Raw genomic sequence first — 22956 nt, 5'->3', positions numbered from 1 at the left:
GTTGAACTTACCCAGTACCCACCCAGGTTGGCTTCTGCTGGTGAAATCCGCAGCTTTACCAAAGATCCATTGTTTCCTATGTGGATGGTGCACCACAGAGCCAATGACAGCTCTTCCGAAAAGAACCTGTGCATATGACAGTGTCAGAGAACAGAGAGAATAGACTGCTCTGAGCTGACTCCTGGATTATCATTATTAGAAGGACCCAGACAGCAGGGCTGGTGGTGATTGTCCTGGAGCTGTGTCTGGCTGTGTCTTTGATATGACATTCCTCTGTGTGTGAGTGTGTGTGTGTGTGTTCTGTGTGTGTGGGGGGAGGGGGGGGGGCGTCATGACCCCATGCTGGGGCTCCAGGGCCCTGCCAGAAGGGCCTGAGGTGCTGCACCAGGGTGACTTATTATGACTGCTGTGACGACACACACACACACACACACACACACACACACATACATACCTACATACACACACAGTCACAGTCTCTAGCAACAACCCTAGCTCACTTGGGGGGGTCTGACGGCAGGTGAAGGACAAGTAAGATTGGCCGTGAGGGTGTGGTGGTTGCCATGGTGAGACCATTGCAGGGGCAGGAAGTTGTGTCTCCAGACAATGACCGCCAAGAGCAACAAGACCCAAGACAGAAACTGCCCTCTATAGATAGCACACCACCTACACACACAAACACACATACTTACACACACACCACCCAGTGTGCCGACGTCGCAAGAAGATGGTGTATGACAGTGCTCTCCTGGACATCAGTATTGAATAGGTGACCCTGGGCCTTGTACACGGCCCCCCTCCTTCTCCTCCTCCTTCTACTCACACAGCCCCCCCCCCCCATCCCCCTCCACCCCACATGCCTCCCCCCGGTCAGGCTCGTCCAGCTGTAAAATGAGGTGGAGGCAGACCCCCGTTGGTAATGAGAAGTGGCATCTCGTTCAGACTAACCTCGGGAAAATGGCTCCTATAAATACCTTCTATAAATAAAGCGTACCTTGGCCCAAGACAACGCTGGGCCCTTCTGGAAAGGTCATCTCTTGCCCCGTCAGCGGAGGTTTGACGCATGCTCTTTCGTTCTCTTTACTTTACCTCTCTCTCTCTCTCTCTCTCTCTCTCTCTCTCTCTCTCTCTCTCTCTCTCTCTCTCTCTCTCTCTCTCTCTCTCTCTCTCTCTCTCTCTCTCTTTCATGCTATCCTGCATCTCTTCTCCTCGGCCCTCCCAATCCATTTCTGGCCAGGGCTGGTTAGTTTTATGAGGTCTCTCTCTTTTCGATGAAATGGTTGGAAAAGGCTGTCTTTTAGCTGTTGTGTCATGTGACGCATCAGAACAACCGCCTCATCCTTTCCTCTTGCCCTCCTCTCTCTCTCCTCCCACTCTCCTCCATTTTCCTCTAACCTCGACCCCAAGGTCTTGAGCACCACAGAGGACGTACTCTTCGGAGAGAGAGAGGGAGTGCGAGAGAGGGGGAGAGGGGGAGTGGGGGAGAGGGGGAGAGAAAGCTGAGAGAGTGTGAGAGAGCTGCAGCTGGAGGCAGGGCAGGTGTCGGGGCTGAATGAGGCCTGCCTTGTTTTAATCACCTCCCTAAAGGTTTAACACGTGTCTACATCATGGCCATGTCTGATTATGTCAACACATCATGTAGCATCTCTCCCAGACCTCTACCAGGCCTCTCCACCTCTAGTCCAGGTCGACCCCCCTGCTTCCCTCTGGCCGCCCCAGCTTCCTCTTCCTCATCTCCCCCCTTCCACTTTCTCACCCTCTCCAACACCCTCTCCTCAAACGCTCGTCGCTTCTCCTACCCATTCCAGACACCCCACATCCAGGCCTCTCTCTCTCTCAATCGCCTTCAGTTCCGGTCCCCTGGTTCTCCATCCAGGCCTCTGGCCTGGCTCCCAGCAGGGCTGGACGTTTATACAGCGTTTAACCCCCATCCACCCTCCCCTGGCCAAGCTAAACCGATTAGCCCCTGCTCACGTGGACCGCCTGACCTCCCAAAGCATCCAATACCACTTATTGATCAATATCCGTATTGATCAGGACCCCGGTGTCAGACCAAGGGCGAGCGCACGATATTGATTGGACCAGATTAGCCGGGACGCAAGGCTGCCAAATCAGTTTAGCTGCAGCCCGCCAGCGGGATATGACAGCACGTTTCCAAGGGATTACCATCGAGGATTAGATTTGATGAGTGTTAACTCTGGAATTGATATACCAATACAAGAAGCTGATCAGACGCTAATCAAGTAACACCAGTTTGTTAATTTGGTAATGCCTGCCCTCTAAACGAATGGGGTTGTACCAATCGATGCTAGTGATCCAGAGCAGATAGAATACTATGTACAGTAGAGCTGCAACGGCAACTGGCTATGCAATATGGAGAGTGGTCATGGAGGGTGATACAACACTGGCCCAATTAGTATCCATAGCAGGTTTAGCAGTGGGATGTAGTATGTGAGGTGGCCCTGTGCTCCAGAGTCAGGGAGCCAGGGCAGGGACTCTGGCCTGACCTGGGAGAGGGCTGCAGGGGCTGTGGGTCTCCAGGGCGTCCTGGTGCTGGGGAGCAGTGCGTTTTGGTGAGACCACGGACATGCCTGTGTTCCCTCACACACCATCTCCTGTTATCTCACCACCGAATGACACGTTCAGGCAAACATACACACTGACAGGTATACGTACATACAGCATGGGCATGTGTGCACCTTTTGCAGACACGTACACTGATATACACACACGGAATCAAATCATTTTACTGTATGAGGGCATGGGAGCACAATGCCTCCTTCTCCTCTTCCATCAAATATGAATGTCCTTAGTGAAGCCAAATAAGTAAATAACTCATGAAACAAACAGACAACAAACAACAGCACACAAAAGTGAGGGGAGAGGAGGAGGATGGACGTTAGTTGTGGTGAGTGAGACAACAGCAGAGAGAGAGACATAGGGGCGTGAGGATCAGAAGAAATACAGAGAGAGGTGGAAGGAGGGAGAAAAAGACAAGTGGGGGGGAAAGGAACTCGATGAGAGAACTAGGGAGAGAGACAGAGAGATCGAGAGAGAGAGAGAGATCGAGAGATCGAGAGAGAGAGAGAGAGAGAGAGAGAGAGAGAGAGAGAGAGAGAGAGAGAGAGAGAGAGAGAGAGAGAGAGAGAGAGAGAGAGAGAGAGAGAGAGAAAGAAAATAGAAGAGAGAAAAAGAGCCAGAGCGGGCTCCAATGGAAGATCAAGCCTCATTCTCCCACATTTCGACAACCAGTCGAGGAAATGGCCGCTTCCTCGCGCCTCGTCTCCCGGGGTCTCCTTCTGGTGAACGTCCCTTTTTTGGGTCAGCGAGTTAATGCAGAAAATATGTACTGCCACAGCCTCGCCATTTATCTGGGTGGGTATTCTGTGTCACACACAGCCTGGGTGAGTCTCTAGGAGACTTCCCTCTGCAGTGGAAGACAGGCCTGACTGGCAAACTCACACATTATCTCTGCAGTCATCCTCCTCTCCTCCTCCTCCTCTCCTCCTCCTCCTCCACCCTTCTTCTCTTTATCTACTGTGGCAGTGCTGGAGAGCCATTCGAACGGCGCCGATTCTCTTCGTTGATTAGACACACGCACGGCGTTGTGCACACGCGCAAACACAAACACATATGCTCGTGCACACACACACTCGCACACGCATACATCCAGATGAACACACACAGTCACGTGCATACACACACACACACACACACAGGCACACGCCTACACACAAAGGGATGTGCAGGCGTACAAACACAGCTTTTAGACTTGTAATTAAGTAAGTCATCTGACATACCCTTCAGTAACAGTGTGCCAGCCTTTATTTAAGACCACATCAAGCCCTCAATCCTCCAGGCCCTGAAGAGGGTACTCATGAACCTCCATTCATGTCAAAATCTGTTGTGTTTCACAAGCACTAAGTCACAATGTGTGTCACTCGTCAAGTGCTTATGAATGCTTGCACAGGGCATTAAGCTGAAGTGTTTTTGTGTGCCACCACAATCCACTCGACATATCTCACCACGGTAAGCATCACCCTGACACAAACATATTGGGTCTGCCCCATTCAGCATCTAAGTGTTCTTCCTAAACGACCGCCCCCCCCCCCCAACCCCCCCCCCAACCCCAGTACAACGCATACTTTTTAAACCGTCAAGCTTTTTTTTCACCTTGAAAAATGTATGAGCCCGCCGGCTGAGAGACGGGGGTCAAATGGGGCAGTTAGCGGAGAACGACTGCCGCACAAAAGGCAGCGTGAGGAGCGGCCATTTTGGAGCTGTCAGAAGGTTGTGTGCCATTAGGAGGCTGTGGTGATGTGCACTGACATGGGAGGGGGGGGTCTGCTCCGGGGCTCTCAGAAGCCATGCGGGGCACTCTCCCCTTCTCACACTGAGTCAGAAGACAAAAACACACCTGTCACCCTGGACGGCGAGCGCGGCTAGCTGCACTTAGAGACAGTTTAGAGGTTCCTGTCAGCCTGGCGTTGATGGCGAGATGGCGATATTGTTGTTGAACACACGTGTTCTTTTGTGGCTGGACGGCAAACTCATCTCTATCAGTTGGAGAAGGGGTCTTTTCTAACAGTCTGTGAGGTTAGCTTTAACCTTGTGTCTAGAGTTGAATTATTTTTACATGGTGGAACAGCACTCTGAAACAGCAGTCTGAAAACATACAACCAACTCTCCAAACTTCAGATCTGGTGTGTGTGGGTCTGAGGTTCTAGACTTTGTCATTCAGCAGTGGCCTGTGATGACCCATACAAGTTAAGAGAAGGTGAGAGGCCAGAGTGAGAATAAAGGGACAATCCTCCACCTTCCCCTCCTCTCTTCTCCCTCCTCCACTCCTCCCCTCTCTCTCCCTCCCCTCTTCCACCCGTTTTTCCCTCCCTCCCAGCTACCTTTACGCGCTGCCCTATTAACAACTGTTACCGCGGCTTTAATTAGGCCCCTGTGATCTCCCCGAGTGGCGCGCGCGTGTCATCCCTCTCCCAGGGGAGCCTGGGTAATTACCAGCATTCATTTCAAACACCTCTACCTCCTCCCCCGCCTTCTAACCCTCTTCATCTACCGCTGGCACTCCTGTTTCCTCTATCGCCATGACGATGATCACGCCATCGCCGACGACATCTGTTCCCCCGAGCGACGCATCCAGGAGGGATCCTGGGCCTGGAACACGACGCAGGGACTTCCTGTGTGTGTTGTCAGCCATCCCCTCTGAACCCTCCCAGAAACACACAAAGATCTCCAATATAGACCTGAATGAGATGATTTACTGGTACTGAATAGTACCATTCATATGCCAGGCAGTCTGATAGTCTGATAGGAGAATGTCAACGTCTCATTCTTTTTTTCTGTCTGTATTTATTCTTATTTATTCTTCTTGGGCTATGAAGTAAATGTATTTGATGCAGAGTACAGTATCGCTCAATATTTGAATTGAGATGAGTTTAGGATTTCGCATATTCAAATTGCTTTTAGTCAGCGAGCGAAAAAAGGTGACATCCTGGAAGCATCTGCTGCCCAAACAGTCTATCACATGTTCAGTAAGCACAGAGTAGGCCCATATAACCATATCCCATAGGCCATGGCGCTGGACAAACTCAACGGCTTTTCATAACTAGTGTGCCGGGCATGATTGACACACAGAGAAGCTCATACCTAAGAGCTGTGATGTATTCATTACCAGTCCGTTTCACGACGGCCCACTCACAGCTGAGACTGTGCCGCACGCATGACTGACAGGTGCTTTTCTATTTCAGTGAAATGGCGTGGTGAAAGTTCACCAAACTAAAAGAAAAACTATATACATTATTAATGGCAGAAGGCAGTAGATCAAGACGAACGATCCGGAGTTATGCTAAAAGATGCATGGGTTCTGACAAAGAGTTGGAGGTCCAGACCTTTAATATCAGAGTCCGGAGTGATGGAAGGTAAACTCAACTTAAGGTTAAAGAGAATATTCTTCCTGTTTTTTTGCATAGATGTGAGCCAAAGGTCATTACCATAAAATACATGTGACATACATTATATTCAAGGGAGATGTCAGAGAGTAAAAGAGAGAAAGAGAAACAGAGAGAAAGATACACATCCATCCACACCTCCTCTTGACCCCCTCCACCCCAGTTTCTTGCCATGCATCACATTCCTGGGCCCAGGTTTCATGGGAAGAGAGAAGGACAGCCAGAGAGCGAGAGAATTGGGGACCAATCAGAGCACAGATCCTTGGAGACTCCCACGCTCCTGTCTTACTCTCGGAAAGCCACAGGAGCCACAGCCAGGTGCATCCATCACAAGAGCACTTACAGCGGGTCTCTCTTCAAACGTACTCACACATAGGACAGCGAGAGGAAGTAGTCATAGTTTTGGAATCTAGATTAAGGGATAGTCAAGACACAATGTTTTCATCTTTGCCTTGAGAAGGTAGAAAGAGAATAAAGCAGAGAAGCCTCTCAAATGTAAAAAAGGCTTTTTCTGATCAAAGGCACTGGGAAAGGTACGTATTTAAGCGGGTCAGACTCCTTAAAAAGCAGTTTTATTTATGCGCTTTTATAAAAGAAAGTCATAGTCAATATTTGGCAGCTGTGACATTAACGAGCAACGTATTAGAAGGAGAAAAAAGTCATAAATATGCATGGAGATATTAAGGGGGGGGGGGGGTGTTAACAGTAAGCACCTGTCTACTTAACGATGACAGGGACTTTCTGAGTGACTTTATGAATCCCCCCTTCACCCCCCCCCCCCACACACACATACCCCCACCCACCCCGGAAACCACATGTGTCCTTCTTTACTTAGCCCTGCCTTTGCCTCCACACAGCCATTGACAGCATCGCTGACAACCCGCACTCTGAGAAAAAAAGAGCATGTTTTTAGAGATGTCAACCGACAATGGTGAAAGCTCAAGGTTAGGGCTGCTCTCTCTCTCTATCGCTTGTACGCCCGCCTGTCTGCTATCTACTTCTGCACTCCATGAATATCGGGCATCAACTGTTCCCGCATTGTGGAATTAATAATGCTTCTTTTTTTATCCGTATTTTTCTCTCTCTGCCTGACAGATTTGAAGTAGCGGGATACATCTGTCACGTTGGCTTGTAAATCCCCCTTAAAAATCGAGAAGTCAAAGGGTTAGGATTTTTTTACTCAAGTCAGATAAAGCTGTAGAGTTGGCCCATATTAACTTTGACAGAAAATGTTTTTGTACAGCTTCGCATTCCACAAGGTTGGTGAGAAGTTTGAGTCTCTAAGAAGGATCTGCATGGTTCTTTGTCCTATTCTTGATTGCTACTCATCTTTATCTGCAGTTAAATATATGGTTGAAAAATGTATGGAAACGTATGGAAAAAATGTAATGTGAATGGATATTACAGTGTCCATAGTAGCCCTAATTGTAGCTGGGACACAGCCAAGGCCCCATTGATATGTATACCATGTCTGCTGTGTTCCAAACAGTTTGTTTCCATGTTTCAAAGTCACGCTAGAGTGACTCTGTCCTTCTGCTGCAGGGAGGGAGGGAAGAAAGGATGGAGAGAGAGAACAAGAGAGAGAGGAGAGAAAGAGACAGATAGAGAGAGAGAGAGACAAAGAGACAGAGAGAGAGAGAGAGAGAGAGAGAGAGAGAAACAGAGAGAAAGACAGAGAGAAAGAGAGAGAGAGAGGACATCTGGGAGGGCTCACCCTGTGTGTGTGTTGCATGAGGGGAGCGTTACACGCGCGTGCCACGTCTACCTGTCACACACCAGGACTCCTGGCCCAGACAGACGCCGGACCAAAGGTGCCGGTGTTTACCTCAGTGTTCTCTCTCTCCCTCCCTCCTTCTCTCCCTCTCTCTCCCTCCTTCTCTCCCTCTCTCTCCCTCCTTCTCTCCCTCTCTCTCCCTCCTCTCTCCCTCTCTCCCTCCTTCTCTCCCTCTCTCCCTCCTTCTCTCCCTCTCTCTCCCTCGTTCTCTCCCTCTCTCCCTCCTTCTCTCCCTCTCTCTCCCTCCTTCTCTCCCTCTCTCTCCCAACTCCCTTGGTCCTCCTCAACAGTGAGGCAGGCCTCCACCTGCTCCTCAGTCATGACAGGGCGGAGGGGGCGTTGTTTGGGGGGGGGGGTGACGGGGCTGTGGAAGTATGAGAGGGAAGACGATGGAGGGAAGGTGAGGAGAGGAGAGAGAGTGATGGAAGGGGGCAAATGTGAGAAGGATAAGGAGAGAGGGAGAAGGTGCAGGAGATTTGAAGAAAGATATGAAGGGTGGGGGGGTGGGGTTGAACCCAACAAGCTGTGCTGAGACGAACCCGCCCACCCTCCCCTCTCCCCCTCAGGTCCCCCTGGCAGGGGCCTCTCTCCCAGCACCAGGTGGTGGACTGGCAGGCTTGCTCGCCTGCTCTGCCACCTGCCCCCCCATAGCCCCCCGGCCCCCAGTCCCCCCAGCCAACAGTATCCCCCCCCCTCCAGCCCCCTGGCCCTCTCGGCCCTCACTGTGTCTCATGCAGATTAGTTACAAACACAAGGGAAAGGAAGGAGAGGAGAAAGGACAGGCAGGCAGGTAAACAACATCCTAACTGGCACTACACACACACACACACACACAATTCCCTTCTAGTCGTGCCTTTAAAATGCCTTTGAGGAGTTGGGAGGCAGGCCACTGACATAGCAACTCTGCCAACGGCCCTGGGAGTACAAAGTGTACTGTAGCATTTTGGCTGTGTGTGTTGTTTCTCGGCCCTGTCCACGGTTCATCTCTAAACGCACTCCTCCTTCCTCTTCCAGAGCGTCAGTGTGGTGTTGTTGTGTTTCTTCCACTCTTCCTCCACACGTTTGTTCTTTCCTGTGTTGGGCGCTCCCGAGGCTGGGCCTGGGAGCCACGCGGGACTGCATCTGGCTGCCTCACAGACTTCTGGGTAACCTTCATGTTGGATCAATACCCCCCTCAATGGAGGCCGCTTCTCCACAGTCTGTTTGTTTTGTCTTCTGTTGCTAGGTGCCTCAGTACTTACGCGACGGCTTAGATGATGAAATTGGTTGAGTGGGATGCGTTTAACCTCCTTACACTCGCCAGGATTTTGCACAAATTCTATTCATTGCACCTCTCATCTATTGTGTCTGTGCTGGTGTTTGTGTTTGTCATTACTACCAAAGACATACAATAGACTTTTTGTGAATATGTTTAGTATTTAAATATAAACATATATATATAATTCAAAACAATATTCTTTTTTTTCGATGTGCTTATACAATATTCAAATTATTGGTCAATGTCCTCATAAATATACAGCCAAACTTCTATTGAAGATTGTCTCCTCAATGGGGGTTTCCTTTAAGACAAACAGCTACTTGATCCCCCCCAACAGAGGGCCGTCTGCAGGGAAGATGGATGGATGCCCCCCGCCCCACGCCCACCCTCCTCAGTCCAGCAGAGGTCAATGATTTCCCTTCCCATGTCAGTCCAGGAGTAAACACTACAAACAGGAGGTTACGTCCAGCCCTGCGTCTGGACTCTGGGGTCCTCTCTCTCTCTCTCTCTCTCTCTCTCTCTCTCTCTCTCTCTCTCTCTCTCTCTCTCTCTCTCTCTCTCTCTCTCTCTCTCTCTCACTCTCACTCTCACTCTCACTCTCTCTCTTTGGAAACAAGAAAGAAAAGAGAGGAGGGGAAAAAGAAACAGCCCCACCTCCTTCCTTCCTCCCCTTCCATCCCCCTCCCCCCCCCCCCCCCCCCCGTCTCCCTCCGTCCTCCATCCTCTTACCTTCATTATGCATTTTGTGTTTATGCTTGGCCGCAACTGTGCCTGCTCCTGATGGTTTGAGGTCAGGCGTGACTGGCTACGGGTTAGTCTACATAAATACACAGGGACTAGCCAGGAAGGAGTGGGTTGGCCACGCTCGCCGCCGGATCACCCTTGATTAATCAGCTGGCAGATTCAGGGTGACTTTTTGTGCAGACCAACCCCCCCCCACCCCCCCCAACACACACTCCTCCTCCACCCCCCACCCCCGCCTTCCCCCCTCCATACTCAGTCCACTTACCCCTTAACCGCCTCCACCCCCCCCCCATTCCAGAGAAGGAGATGGAGAATGGAGTCGGCACAGTTGGAGCATTGTAGTGCAGCCCTGCCCCCCTTCCAACAAACACACAAATAAACACAGGCGAGCGCCATTCGGACAAAGCACACTCTTACACACACACACACACACACGCGCACACACGAAACCTTCAAACACACATGCACACACACACGCACGTTCTACCACAACAGCAGTGAGCTGCTCTAATTCCAGCTCTCAGCAGGTTGCGTGGTGTGCAGATTCCATCGTATCTCCCTTCAACTCGACACCTTCTGCCCTCATCTGGTCTCATCTGCTCTTCCCTCCATCCCTCCATCCCTCCATCCCTCCATCCCTCCATCCCTCCTCTCACCCTGCCCTCAGGCAGCCATCAGCAGGTCCAGCGCCAGCCTCTCACCTGTCAGCTCCACTCTGTCAGGGGTCAGTAGACCCTGTTTGTGACCCTGATCCTGACCCCTAACCCTCCAGGCCCTGGGCCCTTCCTTAGCATGAACCCTGCCCCCACCCCAGCCACATCCTACGCCTCCCAGCATTTTTTCTATTCTGAGTCCCTGTACCCTGTAGCCTCCAACCCGATCCCAGGCCTTCATCTCAGCTTCAGCACCAGCCGCAGCATCCAGCCCTTAGCCCCCTGCTCTAAGCCCTAACCCAAGGACCAACCCCCCTGCTCCAGCCCCAGGCCCCTGTGCCTCTGTTGCCCCCAGCATGGGTGAACCTATCCTCGGGCAAGGTGTGGCCCCATGTGGCGCTCCTGTCCAGGAGAGGTTATCATCTGTGATCGCGGCAATAGACTTCAACCTTAACCTTCTTGCCCTGGGGGAGGGGAGGGGGGTGGGAAAGGGGGGGGATATGGAGAAAGAGAGAGAGCGAGAGAAGGAGAGAGAGGGAGCAGAGGAGGGGGTCTGACGAATGAGAGGAGTGCAGAGAGGTGTCGGGGATGGGGCTGGAGGTTTGCCTGGAGGCAGGGATGAGGCGATGAGTACGCCTCAAAAACACGCAGGCAGTTGGAGACCACCACAGGCACTTTTTGCCAGGGAAAACACAGGGGCTTTCAGGTGTGTGTCAAACACTAACCAGCATGCTCTCTGTTCTCAGCCTCCGCTCCACAGTGGCGGGGTTTAGCTGCCCCACGGACAGCATCAGGAAAACTCACACTCGACACTGAGGGGCTTTTCAACTCATGTTTGATATGTAAGTACTTTTCTTTTTGGGGTTTTCTTTCTTTCTTGGGGGGGGGGTTCTTTTTTGTTCTTTCGTTCTGTTATACTTTTGCTCTTCGCTTTCTCTCTCGCTTTAGTTCATGACCATTCCCTCTGCTTTACAATTTACTTTGCGGCTTCATTTGTTTTCCGTTTGTTTAATCACATTACATCAACATAAATGAATCTCTACGTGCGTGACACCTATCCAAATTCTAGCAGATTTCATCGCCGTGGCGGCACCTGGCCTGTAACACAGGGCCATATGCCACCAATTGCTGCAAATTACCCTGGACGCGGTTTATCTGCATGAAAGAAAAAGAAAAACGGGCTGAATTTGTGGCGTCATTAATTTCCCCGCCGTTTTGTTTTTGCAATGAGATTGCTTGGCACACATGGGGGCCTGGGCTCTTATCGGCCCCTCAGACGATGTAATCAGGTCCCATTATCACACTTGCAGAGGCGGGCCAGGCCGGACCCGGCCTGGGGCCCACGCCAGCAGCAGCTAATGTGGGCTGCCGCGGGCCGCTAGCCTGCAGACACACTCACACACACACGCACATCAGAACAGATGGGGCCGCCATTAAACACGGACAATCACACACAGTACAATCACAGCACACTACGCTGTGCAGGAAGGGTTGGAGAGGGTTGAGGGAGACAGAAGGAGAACAAGGAGTGGGAGCAGAGACACACACACACACACACGCAGAAAAAGGCACATACATGTGCACAGACACACACACACCCTGCTCGTCTTGTGTGCCTAATCAGTGGGCGGTGTGGGACCACCTCCACTTGGGCCTGTGAGGATAGCAGTGAAACGTTATCAAAAGAAAGCTGTCCATATTAGCGATGTGTGTGTGTGTTGTGCGTTTGATAGGGAGGTCTGGTCGGATGGGAGTGCACAGCACGCGCAGATAAGCCCCAGCCTGACAGGACACATGACTCACACCCTTTCCTACAGCCTGTATCACAACAGTCCTCTTACCACACACAATACACACTATCTTAACTCTTACCCGACAGGATTTCTGTCCACATCCGTCTCTAAATACCGTCTGTTTGCACGTTTCTTGTCCTTCGTTTGAAACGGTGATGCATGCTCCAGCCCCCTCTCTTTTCCTTTCCGCGTTTCTCTCCATCTCTCTTTCTCTCCAACAGCCATATATCCTTTCTCTGTGTTCCAGGTTCCTTCCTGATTCTGGGAACATGACTACAAGTGTTTCCTGTCCCTCTTCCTGAGCGGAGAGCCACCAGAGGTCATCTGGAGAGAGAGGGATGGAGACAGACAGAGAGACAGAGAGAGAGACAGAGAGAGAGAGAGAGAGAGAGAGAGAGAGAGAGAGAGTGAGAGAGAGAGAGAGAGAGAGAGAGAGAGAGAGAGAGAGAGAGAGAGAGAGAGAGAGAGACAGAGAGAGAGAGAGAGAGAGAGAGAGAGAGAGAGAGAGAGAGGGGGGGGGGGGAAGGGGGGTATGTAGAGACAATGAGCATGATAGAAAAAGAAAGAAAGCAAAAGTGGGAGAGAGTAAAAGACAGAGATAGAGAGACGGACAGAGAGTGAAATATATAGAAAGAGAGAGAAAGAGAGTGCTAGTATTCTCTTTCAACAGAGTGTGCTCTCTACAGGTTGTTTGGCCTCAGGGGCTAGATCAGGGCCATATCTCACTGTGACTCATTTATTACACGGGGCTACCTCAGTAACAGGAACGTGATAGGCTGCCTGAACATCCGTAAACAAATAAGCATGACATATTGGTTTTAGACTGGGAGACAGCCTAAGATTTAAAGTAAGAGAGAGAGAAATTGAGAGAGGGAAAGCTTGAGAAAGAAAGACAGACAGACAGACAGACAGACAGGCAGGCAGGCAGGCAGGCAGGCAGGCAGGCAGGCAGGCAGGCAGGCAGGCAGGCAGGCAGGCAGGCAGGCAGGCAGGCAGACATCTAGTGAGACAGACAGGGAGCCCATCAGCAGTTTCTAATCAGACTTTCAATTTTCAAAATAGCCCCACCTGCATGAGGTCGTAAATATCCTCTCTCGCTCTCCTGGCTTTTGAGTTTCCTTTGCCCTAATTGTCTTGTGTCTTTTGCTCGTAAATCTCTCACGCAACATAGAGGAGCCATTAGCCAAACTGGCTGGCCTGGCAGGGACTCTACCGATGGACAGGCCTCTGTGCGAGGATGTCCAACCCCCCCCCCCCTCCACACACACACACAGATACACACACACACACGCAAACAGACATGCTCAAGGTTCTGCTGTTGTGGCTGTGTATACAATAGAGTTGGCAGAGGTCAGATGACAGCATGTCTGGTCTGGCAGACACACCTTTGATGTTACCATCCAGCCAGCGTTGTGGGACTCTTGTGGTCAGGCCTGTTTCCTTCCTTTGCATCTCTCTGTGCAATAGTCAGCTCCCTTCTATGCAGAAACGGGCCATTTAAGTACAAACACACAATAGCTGATACAAAACGTTCTCAGGTTATGGAAGGGGGGGGCAGATTGAACAACATGATATAAGACGAGATGACTTCTAAAATGGCCGCACATGAGTGAGATCCAGCTCCCTAACATCCAGCAGGTCTTGTTTAATCCCAGCCTGTTCGCTCCCAGCCATGTGTGTCAAGTGTTCGCGCCCTAACCCTGTGTGACGGCTGGCTCCAGGAAAGAACCTGCGTGGAAAAGAAGTCTCACAATCGAATATCCTGCCTTAAGTGTTTTAAGGGCTTTAGTGTAAATAGGAATCAGTGAGTGAGGCTGTGGGTTTCCTCCCACAAGAACGGCGGTTGGCTGATGAACACGAAGAGGGGAAGTGAGCGAGAATAGACATCACGTCACAACCTGGACACCACAGCACTCCCACAGGCTTTTACTGAACCCCAACTCCACCGTGGCTGTGTGTGTGCAGTCGTTCTTTATGCTGTTGCTTCCATATTGATTCTTGACTTCTTCTCAGGAATTCAAGCAGGGCCGTACAATACTGTTGAATGGAGTAATTGACCGACTAAGATACTAAATTATTTTCACGACGCTGGATCTTTGGTTTTCTGGCACGACACATATCCTTAATTCTGATTCACCACCACACCAGAGTGTAATATCATCATTAACATGATAATCACTGTGGAGAAAAGCTTCTTTGTGCACTGAGTTAAAGCCGGTAGTATAAGTATGGTCAATTTATGACTAATCTTTCAAATGTACCTTATTATGACTATGAATCTCCTAAGAACCGGAACTAGAGGTTCAAATGACCTTAACCGGTTTAATTATGCCTAATTGAATTGAATTGACTTGAAAGTCATCATTTCTGTGTCTTTTTTATAGCTGTGAATGGGTGCTCTGCCATATTGGATGGGCTGAGTGTTAAACACACACTGCGTACAGTTTTCCTGGGTTAATGGGACAGATAATTGACAGTGAACCATGGGAGGTTAATAATAGACACATAATTGACTCCTATCAATTTGTTACACTCTGAACATCCCCGGCTGGCTTCTCCCTGTCATAAAGGAGAGTGTCACAGTGGGTTTTGTTGGTTACTGGCCAACCAGTCTTTTTAAACAGTCAAGTACATTTGCAAAGACACTTCTATTGAGGGTTTCTGGATCACAAATCAACGACTCGAGGGTTTAATTGGAAGGCTGTAGTCTCCAGCTGAATCTGTAAGTGTAAAGGGTCCTGTCCCAGCGAAGTCTTCTGGACAGCAGGAATGTGTGTGTCACTCGTTTCCCACCGTCCTCGACGTCTGTCCATCAGCAGGCAGGAAGTGAAATGTTTGTTTTTTCGGACGCCACAGATCTGAGTGGAACACCCCTCCCGTCCTCGTTCTGAATGGTGGACATGACGGGTTAGCGCGTGTCCCAGGCCCTCCAGACACTGGGCCCAGCCCAGGACCCTGTCTGCACCCCCGCCCACACACACACACACACACACCCTGAAGGACCTCTCTGTGTTTACATCTCTCTTTCACCTGAGTCTCTGCTGTCACACTGTAGGCAGGAAGACCCTCTGTTCCCTTGGAAGTCTTCTGTATACAGCACAGCACAGCTGGAGGATGTGAGGCAACTGAAACCATCCCTCTTTACTTTACACACAAACACACACACACACACACACAGTACACACACACGGCATTCAGTACACAAACACACTCACACACCCACTGGTTAGCCATCACACAAAAACACACACACTATATACACCGTGAAACAGGCCAAGAACACACTAACACGCTGGTGCTGTAACTACCGTACATGCAATGTGGAGAATAACACCGTGAACTCTTTGTTGATGAATAAACATCTGTCTGAATTATCGCCCTTCCTGATTTGCTGCCTGGGGTTGACAACTGTCTGGGGACCTCATGATGTCACTGTGAAAAAGAAAAGTGCACTCCTGCATGGACGCCATCCCAAATGTACCAATTAAAGTGCCGGCGTTGTGGCCCGGCCACTCTGCCTCTTTAACTCAGCGTAATTGTATGCACAGGAGGCTTGCAGGCTCTTCTCCTGATCGAATGGAAAAAAGTTGCGCGGCAGAACACGGGGATGGCAGCTGGCCGTACATCACCGGGATGGCTTCACCAGTTGAGAGAGCGAGAACGTTGATAGATGAACTTAGCTGGAGGTGTGGGCCAGGCCTGTGAGGAGAAGGTGCTGGAAGGTTGAGGATATTCATCATGGCAATTATTGAAAGTGTTTTACGCTGACATCATCACGCTGGCCCATATATCACACGGGAGCAGCGTGTGTGTGACTTGGTGACACAGGCTGAGTGGAGGACATTGAGCAGTAAAAATTAGCAGGTTATCCCGGGTGAAAAATAAAGCCATCAGGATGGAGGGCAGGCTGCATCTGTTTTACTCCCATCTGTTTCAGGAAGTCCAGAACTTTCCGAATGTTGTAGTAAGCATAATTGCGTAGATGTGTCTGTTAGCACTTGATCAAGTGTTTATTTTAACTGTTGTGCTTGTGTTTTTGTTGTCCATGTCCTTGTAGTTGCTAACTAAATAAGTAGACTCTCAGCAACCAAGGTGACAGAAATGTTGAATGGCTTGTCCTCTGGAAAGCACAAGGGAAAAGAGCCACTCTAAAACTTAGTAGGACACAGTGAAAAAAAGGGAAATAGACATACAGTAGTAAAAGAAAGAGGGAAAGAGAGAGAGAGAGAGAGAGAGAGAGAGAGGAAGGGAGAGAGAAGGCTTGACAGATGTGAGTCGAGTATGGCAGGGATGAAACAATGTGTGCCTGCGTGTGTGAGGGTGAACTGGCATGATGTGTGAGCATGTCTGTGTGTGTGTGTGTGTGTGCTGTCTTTGTCCTGCAGCGGGAAACCGTGGATACCAGGCTTTTGAATCAGCACTGTGCAAGCCAGCAGGCCCTTCCTTGAGAGAAGAGAGCAACAGAAGAGAATGTTCCAGAGTCTACCTGACACACACACACACACACTCTCTCTCTCTCTATCCTTAGTCTCTCGACATCATCATCTTTTTATGTCCCTCCTTCTCTCTCTCCAGCTGGTCCCTTGCAGAACTTGCTGTCTGACAATGTTGTTAGGAATCCCAGTTGTTTTACATGGGACATCTGGGAGAGCTGGACTGGACTTTGATGCTTCCCCACTCCCACCCTTCCCCTCCCAATCCAAGCCCCCCACCCCTCACCCCACTCCCCCATGTTATAAACAAGTGGTAGACCCCCTCCCTTTTTTAGAAGCTCTCAGGAACACCAGACGGGGCCCGCTGGGCTCCAGAGGCCCTTCCACGTCGTTCCTGCCCAGTCCCGCTCCTTCAGGGCCCCCGCCCACTTGGATGAGAGCTGGCTGGCCCGACCCTGAACTCAGGATATGAGAGGTGAGCCAGGGGCCAGCGTGCCTGGTGGGGTTGGTGGGGGGGAGGGATGGGGGGCGGGAGGTGAAGGTCAGGACGTGAAGAGGGGGAGGAGGAGAGGAGGGGGAGCAGGCTAATAAACACAACACAGGAAGGGCCATCAGGATGTATGTTTTACAGCCAGCCGGTATTTGAAGGTATCAAACCTCGCTTGTCGCCAGGCAGAGGAGGGGAGGGAGGGGTGGGGTGACACGGTCAGGGTTTTTACCAGGTGGAGGACGGGTCAGCGGAGGGCCCGGGCAGCCCCAGACACCTGCTCTCAGGGAGGGATGGAGGCCGTCCTCTGGAGGCCGTCCTCTCACGCACACAAACACGCATACGTGCATACCTCAAGTGCAACAAAAAATAAAACACACACAACACAAACACTCAAACTCACATGCCCTCCCACAACAGAAACAGATACATCCCCCCCTCCCATGCCCCCCCCCCCCCCCCCATGCACACACACACCATCCCCAGACAAATACTCCCCTCGCGCCCCCCTCCCCACCTTCTTCCGACACTGTCTCGTTCCCTTGTTTCATTTTCATTACAAACCTCCTGCCGGGCCCTGAACTCACTGCCCAGCCTCGACCGGGGGTGACAGCTCACTAAATCACCCCAGTTTTTAGTAGAGCTGGGCCCTGCTTTTTTATACACTTTAATCACAGGACTCCAGCCGTCAGGAATATTGGGCCCAGTGTATGGAATTCAGCCCATAAAAAAGAGCCCAGGCAGAGGCTGCACTGATGTGCTTCTCATGGCAGTGCGGCTGATAGGATTCACTCTGTTCTCGCTGAGACAGGCGCTGGGGTCGATGGGGGAGAGAAGGGTGGGGGGGGGGGGCTTTTCTTTACAGGGCCGACAATCCATCGGCAGGGGGTGTGGATGGGGGGGGTGGGGGTAGGGGGTGAGGGTGCGGGGGGGGGGGCAGTGGGGGGGGGGGGATCAACAGGTTTTAAGGTCGTAAAACCTGAGGTCATCTCCAGCCTGGCGAGGGGCTGTTTCTCATCTGGCGGCTGGCTTAATGTGCCGTCCGAGCGGGCGGGTGGGTAGGGGAGGAGGCCTTGGCTTTTTGTTTGTTATTTATGGTTAGTCACAGGTTCAGAAACGGTTCAGAATGATCGCTGGCCGTCTTTCATGTCGCGCCCGCGCCCAGCTCTAAAGATGTTAACCCTCAAGGTGCTGGCTTCATCTTGAGGCCATTAGAATTCCACGCCCCGCAAGGACATACACAAAAAAAATACATTGGTCTGGTTAAATTTATTTTGAGAGTTCATCTGTGGATGTGTATACCATCAATAAACCTTCAGCATGTATTTGCAAGTTGCTTTGGATATAAGCATATGCTAAATGAATACATATAATAGTTTGTTGATAGTTGATGTGCATATCTTGTGCCTTTACAGAGAGTCCACTCATAGAGCCAGAGTTTTAGTCTGCTTGTCTTAATTCTCTGCTTTCTTTTATCTCTATCTCTCTTTTCCTTTCTCCTCTCCTCTTCTCTCCTCAGTGGAGGCCACATCTAAGACTGGGTATTTATAAACAGTGTTGACATAGCGAGGCATGTTGGAGAACCAGCCCAGGCTCCAAACCACAAGACAAATGGCAGAACCTGTCTCTGTGTGCGAGAGCTCGTCAGGCCAGCTCGCTGTGGTCACACAAGCACAGGTGAGGACTCACCGCCGGAAAGGGCCGGACTGCAACTGCCAGGGTTGACATATGAGGGCGGGGGTGAAGGATGGTTGGGAGAGAATAGAGATGGATTGTCAACGTGGAGACAAGAATTAATAACAACTTTTTTAAACATGTCATCAAACCTTTGAAAGGCAGGGACGGTGTCCGCCTATGGTATTACATATTTTTTATCAGGTTTTTATTTGTAATAAAGAGAGAGATTTACTGTAATATCAGGATAGACTGTACTTTAGTTGAACTTTTTGGAAAAGATTCTCATGATGACTTTTCCAAAGAGGGAAGGAGAGGAAGTTGAATGATGAATTTGTTGCATCAAAGAGGATAGGATTTGGCCTCTGAGGTAAAATATTTTTCTAACCTGATGGGAAAATGTTTGAAACCAAAGCCAAATGTAGAAGAACATTAGTCACCAGAGCCTGAAAAGACATGTCTGATTGTTGTTAAGTACCTCTCCTTGAGCTATTTAACTCTGCAAACACCACATTGAGGGGCAGAGCAGGCAATAGGTTTGAGATTGTCAACAGTGTTCACACGCAGGTGGTGGCTTTGATTAGGGGGCAGATTACATGACATCATGTCAGGGTGGATTGGTATGGCACACACACACACGTGCACACACACACACACGAAAGCGCAGCCCAGGCCGCCCACACATCTTCATAGATATGGGGCCCATTCTGACAGGCGCCAAGTTGACTTGGCATCGGGGCAGGCCGGGAGGAGTCCAAGTAAAGCAGAGCGTACCCACGAGAGGGCTGGGGCTTTTGTGTTTGCAGAGTGTCACACTTCATCAGGAGGGGAAGCCGTAACAGGCCCGCGAAGAGCTTTGAAGCAGAGGGAGGGGTGTGCGGGATCGCCTCTGTGGCTACCTCTGATGTCAGCTCCAATATTATGATTGCGAGCCATTTCCTGGATTAAGATTGTATTTGTCAGCGTGAGCGAAGCCGCCTCTCGGATGGTATAACGGACAACATACATCCTAATTAGAGCATCGAAAGAAGGGTGATGAAAAGACGACAGTTGTCTGTCATGAAACTCTGAGCTTAGATACCCAAACAAAATGAATCACAGCCATGTCATCGAAATCCATTAGCCTTCAACAGGAGATACCTGTGTCTGACAGCTGTAGAAAAGTTGAAGTGATTATCACTCAATATGTGGATGCTCGTGACTGAATGCAACTCTATATTCTTCGTCTTCCTTTGTTCCCTTGCAGAAGGTTCAGACAAGGTTTAGGGTTAGGAAAGACAGAGCTTGTCTCTGTAAAGTGCTAGAATGGAGGATTGGACTTGGCACAACGGCCTGTATGATGGCAGTGCGCGTGTCAGTTTCATTGGCTTCATCATAATTGCAGCTGTGGTGAGCTGTAATGGACCACATCCCTTTGGCAGCCGTAACTGTCTTGAATCTAAGTGTTCTGGATGGAAGGCTAGTTGTTCTTAACTGGGAGGGGAAATATTTTGGGGGAAATTGCATTTGTATTGTAGTTATGGATGGAAGAGCGGAGGGAAGGCACCTGCTGGTCTCCTGAATTTCTTGATCGATGACTACATACAAGACAGGAAGAGGTCTAAAGTATCTTACTGGACCTGAACCAAGATCTGTTTCTGTGAGCGTTCTAGAGATGTACTGGATGTTACTATCTATCAAATTGAAATCTGGGTTCATCGTTAGAGAACAGATACAAAATACCCCTTCAGATCCCATTCAGATCAGCCTCATTGCCTTTCAGTCTGAAATGATCCAATAATGTTTTTTTTCTGTCTTTCCAGGCGCTGACAGAAATCGGAAAACACGCAAAAATAACAGTGTGATCAGAGCTTTGAGAACAGAGGCAGAAACCCAGAGCTGATGAAGGGGAACAATTTTCATCAACCTCACTGCTCGCATTTACAAACACATCAGAGTTTTTTTTTTTACTGCCAAATTGAATGAAGGTAATAAAGCAAGAGGTTCACCGGAGGCATTCCCAACAATCTCAATCATTGTTAGCCAGCTGAGGGGCGTTTTTAAAGGTTGCTCCGAGACCAAACACAATTTGGATCAAACCCAGACTTGACTTTGCGTTCGTTCACATTTCCAATCAAGGGCACATTAGGGCTGAGACATTAATGAGCCTGCTAATCCATTTGGCCCCCTCATGATAACAGTTAATTGTCTGTAAAAATGTGTGCAGATCCCCGTTTGGGTTGTTTACTAACTGATTTGGATGCGGTTAGGCCCTAAAGAGGTATCATTACGCTGATAGTGCTTTGGAAAATTAGTCCCCGATGGGTGTAACAGCAGAGCGGGGCGAGTGAGTTTAGAACACATAACACAGTGTTCAGTCTGCAAGCGCTTCCGTCTCTCTACCTCAGTCTCTCTGCCTCAGTTTCCCTGCCTCAATTTCACTCCCTCACGTTTCCATGCCTCAGTTCCTCGGCCTCAGTTTCCCTGCTTTAGTCTTTCTACTGTCCGCAGCTAACTTGTCGCTGACTGTCCAATGTATGTCAATACAGCAGAAGAGAACCTGTGTATCTGGACCTGGCCGTGACCCGCCAGAGGGTTCTACTGTATATGTAAGAGGTTCCAGCTGAAGGAAGTCTGGGAAAGTGGTAATGGGGGACCAGTATGTGATGCTCAGCATAATAGGAAGTAAAATCCATCACTGTCATGTAATTTAAATGCCCTGTTTGTGATTGGACGGCTGTGGTCACTGACAGGCTTGAGAGAAACCTGCACAGGGAGGGAGAAAGAGAGAGAGGGAGAAAGAAAAGAAAGGAAGAGGGAGTGTGAGAGAGAGAGAATGGGGTAAAAGAGAGAGAGAGAGTGGGGTAAAAGAGAGAGAGAGAGAAAGAGATGAAACAGACACACCAGGTGTATTGGACAGGGAGGAATACAACAGGCTTGATTTGGCAGCGAATCACACGTAGTATCTGCTTTATGTTCGTGGCCTTTTGATGAATTGAAATCCAAATTGTGGTTTCACAGAAAGTCAGAAACATCATCGTAGAGTGGCTTGAGCCTAAGCAGAGAGATGTCTTCATAGAGACCAGTACATTCAGAGGCATAATATACCATAATACGTTCCTAATCCTAATGATATGGAAACTATGTCTATTGACCATAATAGAAAACATGAAAACATTCTCCCTTTTACACTTTGGTGACCAAAACCAAGCGAAGCACCAGATAAAATGTCATCTTACTTTTATTTAATTAAGATGATTAAGTTAAAATACTGATTTATACACCGATGGACATCATGGACATAAATAATTGAAAAGCTAAGATATTGTTTACATTGGTCCAGCACTATAAAGGGGTTCCAACTGGAGGTGTGTTTTGTATTCTGGGCCCCTGGATACGCAACCTTGGCTGGCCTGTCCTGACACTCAATTTATCGGCCCGTGATTTCAGGCCTCACTTTCTCATTACGCCAAAAGTTTTGTGTCCTTGTGGCGACAAAAGAATTTGTTTGTGTATCTGTGTAAATCATCTGTCATATGCACATGCTACTTTAAGAAAAGGCCAAGGGTGCCATTCCATTTCCGCCGCCTTGCTTTCATATTTATGCGTCTCATATTCACGTCATCGCCTGTGTCTGGGCTGCCCTATCCATCAACACTTTTTATCCCCTCTTGCGCCAACAAAACGGATATAAAAACCTCTTTTACGCCAGTTGAGTGGTGCTGCAAATAAAACAAAAAACAGAACAACACACTTCTTTATTAATCTGTCCAAATAATAAACTACTTCATAAACTAAAGCTGTTAAGTGAGGTCATTTGCATTGGGTCACCACCATAATGGTAGTGACCGGAGGCAATGCCACTGTGAAGAGGAATTATCATAAATGAAATTGAAAAATTTGCCTATAAATTCCCGGTTTGGCCAAAGTGAAGAACAGACCTACTGGGAAGTTCCCTTTCCAAATCAAGACCATTTCTCAAATATTCAATTTGCATATTCAATGACCACACCAACAGCTAAAACAGTTCAGTAATTTTCCTTCCAGTAAGAACAATAGATGAAAGAATATAGAGATGACTGAGCATGGTAGAACCCCTCGAGACACAGGGATATCAGAAAGACTGGGAAGTGGATGAGGATGGGTTGCAATAGTAGAAACCCCCATTTAGCTACTTTGTCATGGGTGTGCAAATATT

Source organism: Hypomesus nipponensis, chromosome 3 (genome assembly GCF_054491055.1).
Source record: "Hypomesus nipponensis isolate SF chromosome 3, ASM5449105v1, whole genome shotgun sequence".
NCBI classification, from domain to species: domain Eukaryota; kingdom Metazoa; phylum Chordata; class Actinopteri; order Osmeriformes; family Osmeridae; genus Hypomesus; species Hypomesus nipponensis.
The sequence above is the reverse complement of the archived record's forward strand: the minus strand, read 5'-3'. Positions refer to the sequence as shown.